The 9,970-nt window shown below is 40.9% G+C and overlaps 1 protein-coding gene across 6 annotated transcripts in view; it reads left to right on the top strand.

Annotated features, from left to right (window-relative positions):
• Window positions 1-234: 234 nt before the first annotated feature.
• Window positions 235-9,970, top strand: part of dab1a (DAB adaptor protein 1a) — a 126,421-nt gene continuing 116,685 nt past the window's right edge. For 5 of the 6 annotated variants that reach the window (XM_036520750.1, XM_036520756.1, XM_036520755.1 and 2 more), the window contains exon 1: window positions 5,483-5,700. The gene's annotated coding sequence lies outside the window, so the exon portion shown is untranslated. Of the gene's footprint in view, window positions 294-5,482; window positions 5,701-9,970 lie in introns of those variants that run through there. The other variant, XM_036520753.1, reaches the window with a different exon arrangement.

The following is a 9,970-nucleotide window of genomic DNA, read 5'->3' as shown; positions in this document are numbered from 1 at the left end:
TTGTACCTGCCTTGCCCTCTAATGACTAACAGTATTTTATCCATGGCTTTCCTGAACATTCAATTTGCATGGGTTTGACATGCTGATGCCATCTCTTTGCACATGACTAATGAAACAGACATGTCTTAAACAGTGGTGATTTATGAGTTAATGAGAGACTCTGGGAGAATTCAGAGGGACTCTTGTGTGAAATGATACAAGCCCCTTTATCAATTCATTTCTTCTTATTTCCCTAGGTGATTTCCTGCTGCTAAAGAAGCATTGATATGGAAACCAGCCGTGGCAAAGCTAAGGTAAGTTTGGTGTTTTGTATTTGATGAATTTCAAGGTTATTATGTCTCAAGATACTTATAAAAAACAATCACAGCACACACACACACACACACACATTTCAATGTGAAATACAGGTACTCAAAATCCCCCCTAAAGGAATTCCCCCACTGTCTCAATATGTCGGTTTGTAATATCTTTGCAGTAATTGTCTTATTATTTTAATGGTGAGTAGGTTTTGTTATTCATATCCAAAGCTCTAACAAGACACATGGATCCTACTCATGACATCAGCCTATGTTTGAGGAAAAGCAAATAAAATGAGTTAAATGCCAGCACTGAAACCAAACCTAGCCACATGCTAGACCTTCAGGCTCATTTTGTGTATTTTACACAGTAATTGGATATACAGTATTATTTCCAATGATAAAGAACATTTTTCCATTCAGAAAGAAGGTTATTGGATTGTTCACATCATTGTGTCTACATCTGCAGATGTTTTAGTTTAGAATACCCTGAGGTCAAGTACAGTAGCAAGCATGCTTATAAAAATCTTATTATAGAGCTCAAGGGTTCAGGTCATTAGAAACAAGGAGGTAGCATATAATCACTAAAGTTTAAAAACAAATGGGCACAACATGCATAAAAAATGCATTTGTTGAATAATTCATTCTAAAAACTGTGCTTGCTAAGGAGTGCATTCATTGTGTTTTCACTAACGCGCATTCCAGGGAGAAAAAAGTCAGAGATGATGAAGGCAAGTGTGGTTACAGGGTGAGGTCAGGGTGAAAGTGTATATTTAAAAATGTATTTTTATAGTCGGCAATCTTTTCGTGTTAGTCACACTGGTACAGTCTACTACCTCTCGCAGGTTTGCCGTACAAAGGACAGCTAGAGGCGCTTCACTGTAAGCACTGTACAGAAGTTACATGCAGGACCACATGCAGGCAGCAGCTGCAGTCTGAGCTATATGGGGTGAGAGAGGAGATGTCAACACATTGTTTTAATGCAGTGAGATGAATTATCTTCAGGGCATTACCCACATGGCTGTATCTTTAGGGAAAGATGAACACATATGACATTTTAGTGCAGCACGTTTTCATTTGTGTGGAGCAGTGTCTTCTCTGCATGTAGCAACCTGTCATCCATGTTATGTTCTAGCCATGTGCTCTTCGAGCGGCAGTGTAAGGAGTGGGACTTGTAACTGAAAGGTTGCTGGTTCGATTCCCCGTTGGGGCACCGCTGCTGTACCCTTGGGCAAGGTACTTAACCCACAATTACTTCAGTAAATATCTAGCTGTATAAATGCATAACATTGTAAAAAAATTATATATATATATACTGTAACCGATGTAAGTTGCTCTGGATAACAGTGTCTGCTAAAATGTCAACAATGTAATGTGCTTCATTGGGCCTTTCCACTTCCCATGGTGGAATTCCATTCTTGAAAAAGATAAACGACTTTGATTGTGTATATAAAATGAGCATAATCCTTCAAGTGGTTTTTCAGTGATATGAGTTTCTCAGAACGTTCAAGTGTGATTCAGTGCAAAACTGTATGCATCCTATGTCTGTAGAAGTAACATTGTCAGTTCAACATACTGTATACTCACGCACACATGCAAGCTTGCAAACACACACAGGTACACTCACATGCATGCATGCAGAAGTACAAACGCACAAGCTCAATGAGAAAGAACTGCTGAAATTCAGCATCACATCTCAAGGTACATTAATTTTCTTGCCTTCTTTGAAAAACCCAGACAACACGTTTATGAGCAATCCTCATCTATGAAAGACGGCTCTCTCATGAGGAAAAATGAAAAGACAAGAAAGATGTCAATGAGATTACTGCATTTGTGGAGATAACACCCAAGTCTGCTTACAGCCTGTATGCTCATAAATGCGTACTTAACCTACAATTGTCACATATCATGAACTGTAATCAGCCTGCTTTTGAAATTATATAGAATAACACTTCAAATGGTGAATGTATCATGTCTCTCCACCTGGATAGATCTGTCATGACATAAATAAGAATGAGATGAAGATATGATTGCACTAATTGCTTATCTGACAGGTGGCCAAGGCTTGTGAAACTTTCTCTGCAAAGTGTACCCTTCTTCAGGGAAACGTGTTCTCTGTGCATTTTGGATCCACAGTGCAGTCCTAAGTTCTAGCATGTTGATAGAAGTGGCTTCTCATTGTGTACTTACCTCCAGTGGCTGGGTGTTCAACATCTTCCATTGCAGTCTGAATGCCAACCCCCACATCAGCCTACTCAGTTTAGTCCATGTTTATATTTACATAGTTTATATACAGAAGAGAACAGACTGACATTATTCATATTTCTCTGTCTTTGCACGTATGAACATCTGTAGCATTTTCAAAGTAACAGCAATATGAATATTGGCAGCTACATTTTATTTTTCCACTGAGGAAAGTTTTCAGAGTTGGAAAGAAGGAGGGTATTTTTGTTGGCGCTGGCAGTACTCTACTCTACACCCTGACCCTATTACTCTCTGCTCAGCTCCTCCTTGACCACAGTTCACAGCTGGTGTCACTATCACAGTAGGTCATTATGTTAACTATAACAAGTCTGCTTTTCAAGGGAGGAAGGTAAGCATGGTTGCCTCTTTTCAATGCTCTGTAAATGAATCAGTGAGGGGTCAGGATTACTTGAGTGTCCTGCTGGTAGAATATGATAAACCTCACCCATTACTAGATGAACATTCATTTGTTGATATTTGACAGGATAGCCAAGTGTGTCCATATTAGAGATGGCATTGCTCTGTATGATGGGGCAGTTGTTGGGCATTGATTCTAATAATCTTGTACTGAAGCTTCCTAGGTGCTGGGTAGATTGGATTACATTTTATGACATCTTCATGTGTCTGTCATCATTTATTTGGTTGTTCATGTTTTATGTTCAGTTCATAAGTGCAACCTACATTTCTACATGAATATTGATGGGTTGATGCATGATGATGCTCCGATGATTGACATCTAAGAAATGAGAAATGTAAACTGTCTCCTGAGTCTTAACAAACTCATCAGAAATTGTGAATTGTGGAATACTCTTAAAATGGATTCTGTGTTTTTGATAGAATTATTGGACCAAGCAAAACTGGTGTGAATGACTGGTACTACAGCACTGTGGCACAGTGAGACTTACTGTAGTAAGTCTATTAAAAAAAACCCAACAAAAAACAACAAAAAAACTTGCAATGAAAGAAATATCTGTTTTGATTCATTTACTATGATATTGTATGGCTGCAGGGAAAGAGTGAAGTTTGGTTTCAGAAACATTACAGTTGTATTGCAGTTATACTTTTGACAACACTGCCCTTTTGACTTTCACGCCAATGATGTGAATCTGATTTCAAGAAGACAGGAACCCACAAAGGTCTTTCTGATGCCTGTATGAGTCAAGGCTCAAACCTATCTTTAGACCTGTCAGATTCAGTGGTACCTATCAGTCAGGAAGGCCTGTCTGTGACCTTAGGTTTTTTGGACATAAACATGGGAAATGTCATAAGCCCCTCCCATATCTCCTCTGAGTCCATGTGTTTTCGAGGCTGCGTAATCTAAATCTTGCTGCAAATCAGAGGGCACGCTTGATCCTTTTAACAGGACTGACCTGCTTTTTTCATATAGATATATTTGAGTGAGGTACAGTGGGATGGCAGCTTACGCTTCGGGCGGGGGGGAGGGGCAGGAGTTAGTGGGATTAAAAACTAGGGAAAAAAACAGCTCTACATAAACAAAGTGTGGGAGCTAAACATGATGTTTCTGCTGGGAGCTACAGAAGCATAGGGGGCACGTCCATCTGTGGAGCCACTGGGATTACTGTACAGCAAGGAAGGGCCACATGGCGGTGTGCAGGTCTGCATGTTATCTGTGCCACTAAGCTTAGGGAAGCGAGATTTGGACACACAAAGAGAGGATCTGTGAAGGGACAGCTGATTCCCTGGCTTCTCATTGTTTAGGCCGAGTTTGTGCTCTGCACACCAAATCTCTCAGATGCTGCACCTCGCCAGACCAGTGGCAGGAACAGAAAACAAGAAGGAACAATGCTCATTTCTCACCTCGCTGAGCTTCCAAGCGCCCCCGAAATGTGTGTTTACTCTCTGTGAGTGTGTCTTCCCCCGACTCAGATCCTTCATGTTCACTTTCATCTGAGACTCATGTGGTGCGGCTTCTTCATATATTACACTCAGGTGTTTCACGGCCATGAAATGGCTGCAGGTCAGACTTGCCCCTTTGATCCAGTCCCCTTTCATGCTGACATTTAAAACTGCATGAACAACATGTGAGGGGAAGGAAGAGTTGATTTTCTTTTCTGTTGAAAACTCTGAGCTCCTTCGTGTCAAGCTGAAGACGTGGCAATTGCTAGCATATAGTATTTAACCCCTGACACGACATGAGAGGAGAGGTGTAGGGACCCCCAGCTGTCAGGCGGCTGACGTGGCCGGTCACTCCGGATAGCCGCCCTCGCTGTAGGTTCCTGCTGAGGTTTAGAGGCTAGAGAAGGGAGGAGAAGGTCGCCCCGTTCCATTTCCCTTTTTCAGCCTGGAACAACAGGGGAGGTAGAGCGGGGGTCATTACTCACCCCCATGACAATGATTGAAACTGACAAGGGCTTTCTAGGTGTTGCAGGTGTAATTGAAATCAATATGCTGCATGATGGGGTGACTCACAGGGTTAAAATAAAAAGTCAGTCTGTGATAGAGGGTTAAGGAGCCAAGGCTTCTTTTGGTAATTGCTTATAGGATTTAAGAAATGTCTCTGTGAGGTCTGTTATCAGAAGTTAATCATCTTACCTATAAATAAGTGTATTAATCAGCCATTGACGTTTCAGATCTACCGTTAACACAGGTTGATAACAGCACCCCCTTCCATAATCATATTGGTATTTGCATAAGGCTGATGGTCTCTTTTTTCTCACACATTTTTTTCATCTCCCTCATCTTTCGCTCCCCCTTACAGATCCCCTCTCTCCCTCGATCTGTCCTTGTGCATCTTGGTTTTTGGCGTTGGGACTCTCACTTTCCCCGCCCACTCTTCTCGCGATCCCTTGAAACCGAGAAACCAGGACAAGGGGGCCAAGAAAGAGTTAATCCTTAGCTGGCCTTGTGATTGGCTGGCGGATCGGTGGTTTGAGCCACCCTAAGAGAGAGGTAACTAGGCAACTTCAGCGCGAGCAGTGAAAAAAGAGAGGAGGAAAAAAAAGAAGCGCTCAAATCCCGACACAGTTTAGCGATGATGGGAAGGATGTAGTCCAGTTTTTACTGAATGTCCCTGGGATGGGAAACGGGATTACCTTTCTTTTAGAAACAGTATGGACCTCTGCAGACATCGCCAACGGGAGATAATTGGGTTTTGACAATGAGAAGTATGGGAACAGCACAATTGCACTTCAGTAAAAAGGTAAGTGCCGAAACAGGTGCACACATTGGATTGGACCCGAGTAAAGCTTTGGTTATATCTGTAAGATTTCGAATACGATTCCAATACGTAAAACACTTGCTTACGATATGAGATTTGCACTGCCTGCCAATTAAGTTGACACAAATACTGCTGTTAGCAAAAGCATCGAACTGTAATGTGAAATGAAGCATTTTGGATTATTTTAGTAAACAATACGCCTCCGCGCAGTTTTTCCAGTTTAACTTAAGGCAGATGTTACAAGGCAACAGACCGAAAGGTATAAGAGTGAGTAGTTGCTTGCTGCATTGACATTTCGTGGCACGATTCTCCCGTCCGTTGAAATGCGAATTCTGTGTCGATCTACGATGCTTGCCTTTACAATACTTTGTGTTTCGAAAGGATTCTTACACATCATGCTACAAAATTATGTTGTCTAAGAGAGCTGTATATTTGGATATATATATTTATTCTGTGTTTCTGCGTTTGGAGCTGATGTTTTATTTCGTTTCAAATGCTCTGTAAAATACCTTCTCGATATCTGTGAAGCTGCACCGCTGCACGGAGAATGATATTTTGCATTTCTTCTTCTGCTAAATCATTTGATTAAAAAGGAAAGAGACAGGTGGAAATTATGATTTGTGCACTCGGCGTTGGTATAAAAAATAAACGTTTGTTAATCCGGATTGTGGCGGTGGTTATGCAAAAACGCCAACGGACTTCAGTGCATTCATCAGTTTGCCGGAGCTCCACTGCATTTTAGACCTGCATAAATCATTAAGCGGTGCTGCGCGGTGGAGCCGCTGTGCGAGAAGGGCTGCCGTAAAATCAGGGAAAATAATTGCAAAATGTATCCTGACGTCTTCCTATTTGTTTGTTCAATGAAGAGTTTAAGGGACAGTTGTACGCAATGCCTCATTTGCCAAAGATAAGTATGCGTAAGGATGATTTGATGTGACACCAGGCATACATTTTTTTTTCCGGGAGATCTGGGTTATGATCGTCCTGCCGGGGGGTCGGGGGAGTTGGGAACTGTGAGGACCGTGCTCTAATTGGGATGAAAATAAACCCTGGCGCTAGAAGAGCGGGCAGAACTGTGATCCTGGTGTGTGACTGCCAAGTGGCTCTACTTGGCGTTTGAACTTGGTGAGAATCGGTCGAGCGCGCGCGGAGGAAAGACAATCAGATCCCATCTCTGTAGAAATCGCCCTGTTGCCGCTAGCGTCACATGGTCACATGTTAATTGCACTGAAAACTGCTCACATCTCTCAAATGTATTGATTGTGTTTTGCCCGTTTTTAATTCAAGGGACACTAGACAGTTCTCTGGTAAAGTTTTCATTTCACGCAGACCCGAAGAAAACAGGCCAGAGCACGTGATGACCAGAACACTCCACAGGATTCATTCATCCAAACCCCATCTTTTCCTACGATTTTGTGGTTGATAATCTTTTGAGTATAACAGAACTGCTCCTTCTTTTTGAGAAAAGATAAATGAAAATATTGTTTGAGTTTCACAGTGAGCCTTGGATAACTTCTCCCATTTAAAATGTTTTCCTCACAATAAGATGCTTTTGTGTTGATGAAGCTTTCAGGCCACTGGTGCTGAACCTCAGACCAGCTGTCGGTCTAATACAGACAGTCATCCCTAATATTATTTATTTGCTCAACAAGGTAAGAGAATGGTAGAACTGTAGTGTCTCAATGGGGATGTGAACCCATAAATCACTTTGGGCATTGCTCTAACCACTACATCACATGCTTTTTGTACATCTTGATCTGAGGTTGTAATTTACATTGTTCTTTGCAATAATGACAGAAGAACAAAATTGGTGGATTATTATAATGAATGGTCTAAGCCATATAGGTAGCTGTAGGTGTGCACGAGAATGATCACTTTTTCAGCCTCAATCTGTTTGTGTCCCACTTGTAGAACCATTTCACATGAAAGCATATTATTATAGGTTTATGTTTTATAGTTGCACGTTCAGTTATGCTCCTGTATTTTCTACTATTGTCTGTGTTGTACACAAGCATGCTATGTTAAGGTGTTTCAAATTCATATTCATTCATTTTATGCAAATTAATTTCATTTTATCTTGCAATTAAGAAAAAAGAGAGAAGCCCATTGATTTCTCTGGCCATTCAAACTTCCTTGTTTTTTTTTTTGGCACCAAAACGTTCTGATTGGCATACAGTCTAGGTTGAACCATTGCCATGGGGTTGCCATATTGAGACCATGTGCTGTCTCCCGAGTTTTCAGTTTTAACTGAGGAAAGGGCATTCACTTCAGCTTGTATGAGCCCAGCAGGCAACAATGTGTCTCCATAGAAACCTCTCGCATTGTGTGCAAACCCACAAAGGCAACATTGTTTTGCTCTTTCACTCACTCACTTATTCATTTTGGTTTCTGTACTTTGATTTGGAAAATGCAGCAGCAGGGAAGCTTCTGTATGGGAAAATTGTCCCATAGGGCTTATTACAGAAATGGGAACTCCAACCAAGTATCCTGTGTGATTGACATCTATTAAATAAAAGAGAGATCTGGAGTGAACTTGTGCATCTTGCCCTCCATTGAATGAAACAACACCATTTGAAAAGACTTGACACCCCAGAAATCTCTGTCATTGGTCCAAGCAGGCTTGTGGCATGGCTCATGGCCAAATTATTCTTTGGTTTGCAAAAATTATTTCTACATAAAGAATTATTATACTGCTGTACCATTCTACTACTACTTTATTCAACATTTAATGTCTTGTGTCTTTTTATTCAAAGGAATTCAAATTATGTCACCTGTGGTCATCAGAATGTGTATATTTGAGGTTTCATTTGAAGCTGCCATGGCACTGTGAGGACCACAAGGGGTTATTACGCTTTAACCTGTGATGTGAACAGTTGGGTTTGAAACATCAGGAAACATGCAAAAGGAACAACTTACTGATGTTGCATGTTCTCTACATAGCTACTAGGGCTGGGACGATATGCTTTTGTCACGATACGATATTATCACAATACTTTGGTGCCGATTCGATTCATATTGCGATTCCGATATATATATTGCGATTCTACAAGTATTGCGTTTGATAGTATTGATTATTGCGATTTTTCTGACACTATTTTTATTTGTGTCACAGTATTCAGCAGCCCAAGCGTTTAGAAGCGCCTTCTACAGGCCTGGTGGAATTCTCGGCCACTCTTGGCTCACATTTGTCAGTGAAAGCAATACAGCGGTGTAGCGCCACAATTATGCATATGATGTCACAGAAAGTATTGATTCTGGGAAGAAGTATCAATATTTATTATCGTGCTATAAAAAATCGCGATATAGCGTAAATCACACATTCTTTAGAGCTGTTGTGATTGACCTGCATTTTTGCGTACCTTTTAACATGGTAACATGTTTTTCTTCACGCATCTTCAGTGTGGAGGCAAAGGACTGCAGCTAAATTGGATAGTATCCTGTTGCTCTCCTGCATCCTCTTCAAACCAGGCATATTTCCCTTCTGTGCATTTCATATAAGGAACATTGCATCAACACAAAAGATAATACATCTTGTCCTTGTACATTGTGTAACCTGCTGTTACAGTTACATATATTCTCGCTTTGCATTGCCTGTAAGATGGGGTGAGCCATCAGACCCATTACATCTCTTCTTGGTGGTGGCCCTTCAGATTGTAGCAGGGGAGCTGAACAGATTCATGTAAAATCTGAGCGGCTTGAATGATCTCACCCTTTTTTCTTGTGCCACTATAGACTGTAAAGGGTGAGTGATGTTTGATGAGTAAAGGTGGTTCTCTGTTATTATTTAATTGCCTGACATCCTTATTCAGGCTGATCTGCAGGCACCAGAAGCTATACGTGCAGAGTACAGCATGAACTACAAACTAGAAATTACAATTCAACACAGATTAAAGGCCACGGCAGTGAACAGCATTATCATTGATAATTTCTGATATAAATAACTCATTTTTATTATATCTGAAAGCTAATAATGCAATCAAACTGTTTTCAGAATGAAATGGGTGAATGTTGTGCTGATCTTTGCAGTGGTCTCAGAATGAAGGCTGCCCTTGCTTGTTTTTCTCATTTATTATGATGAAAGGGCTGGCAGCCATTTTGCTCTCAGTCAGGTGCATTTCTGTGATGATTTAAAAAGTCAGAGCAGCAACAGTCTGATTGAACACCTACAACAGTTATTGCAAGAATGAGTGTATTCTCTGTTGTCAGATCCTTTTGCAGTTTGCTGATACTGTATCGCAAAATATTCTTTTTT

This window comes from Megalops cyprinoides, chromosome 2 (genome assembly GCF_013368585.1).
Source record: "Megalops cyprinoides isolate fMegCyp1 chromosome 2, fMegCyp1.pri, whole genome shotgun sequence".
Taxonomy (NCBI): domain Eukaryota; kingdom Metazoa; phylum Chordata; class Actinopteri; order Elopiformes; family Megalopidae; genus Megalops; species Megalops cyprinoides.
Note: the sequence above shows the minus strand (reverse complement) of the source record. Positions and strands in the feature narration are given on the sequence as shown.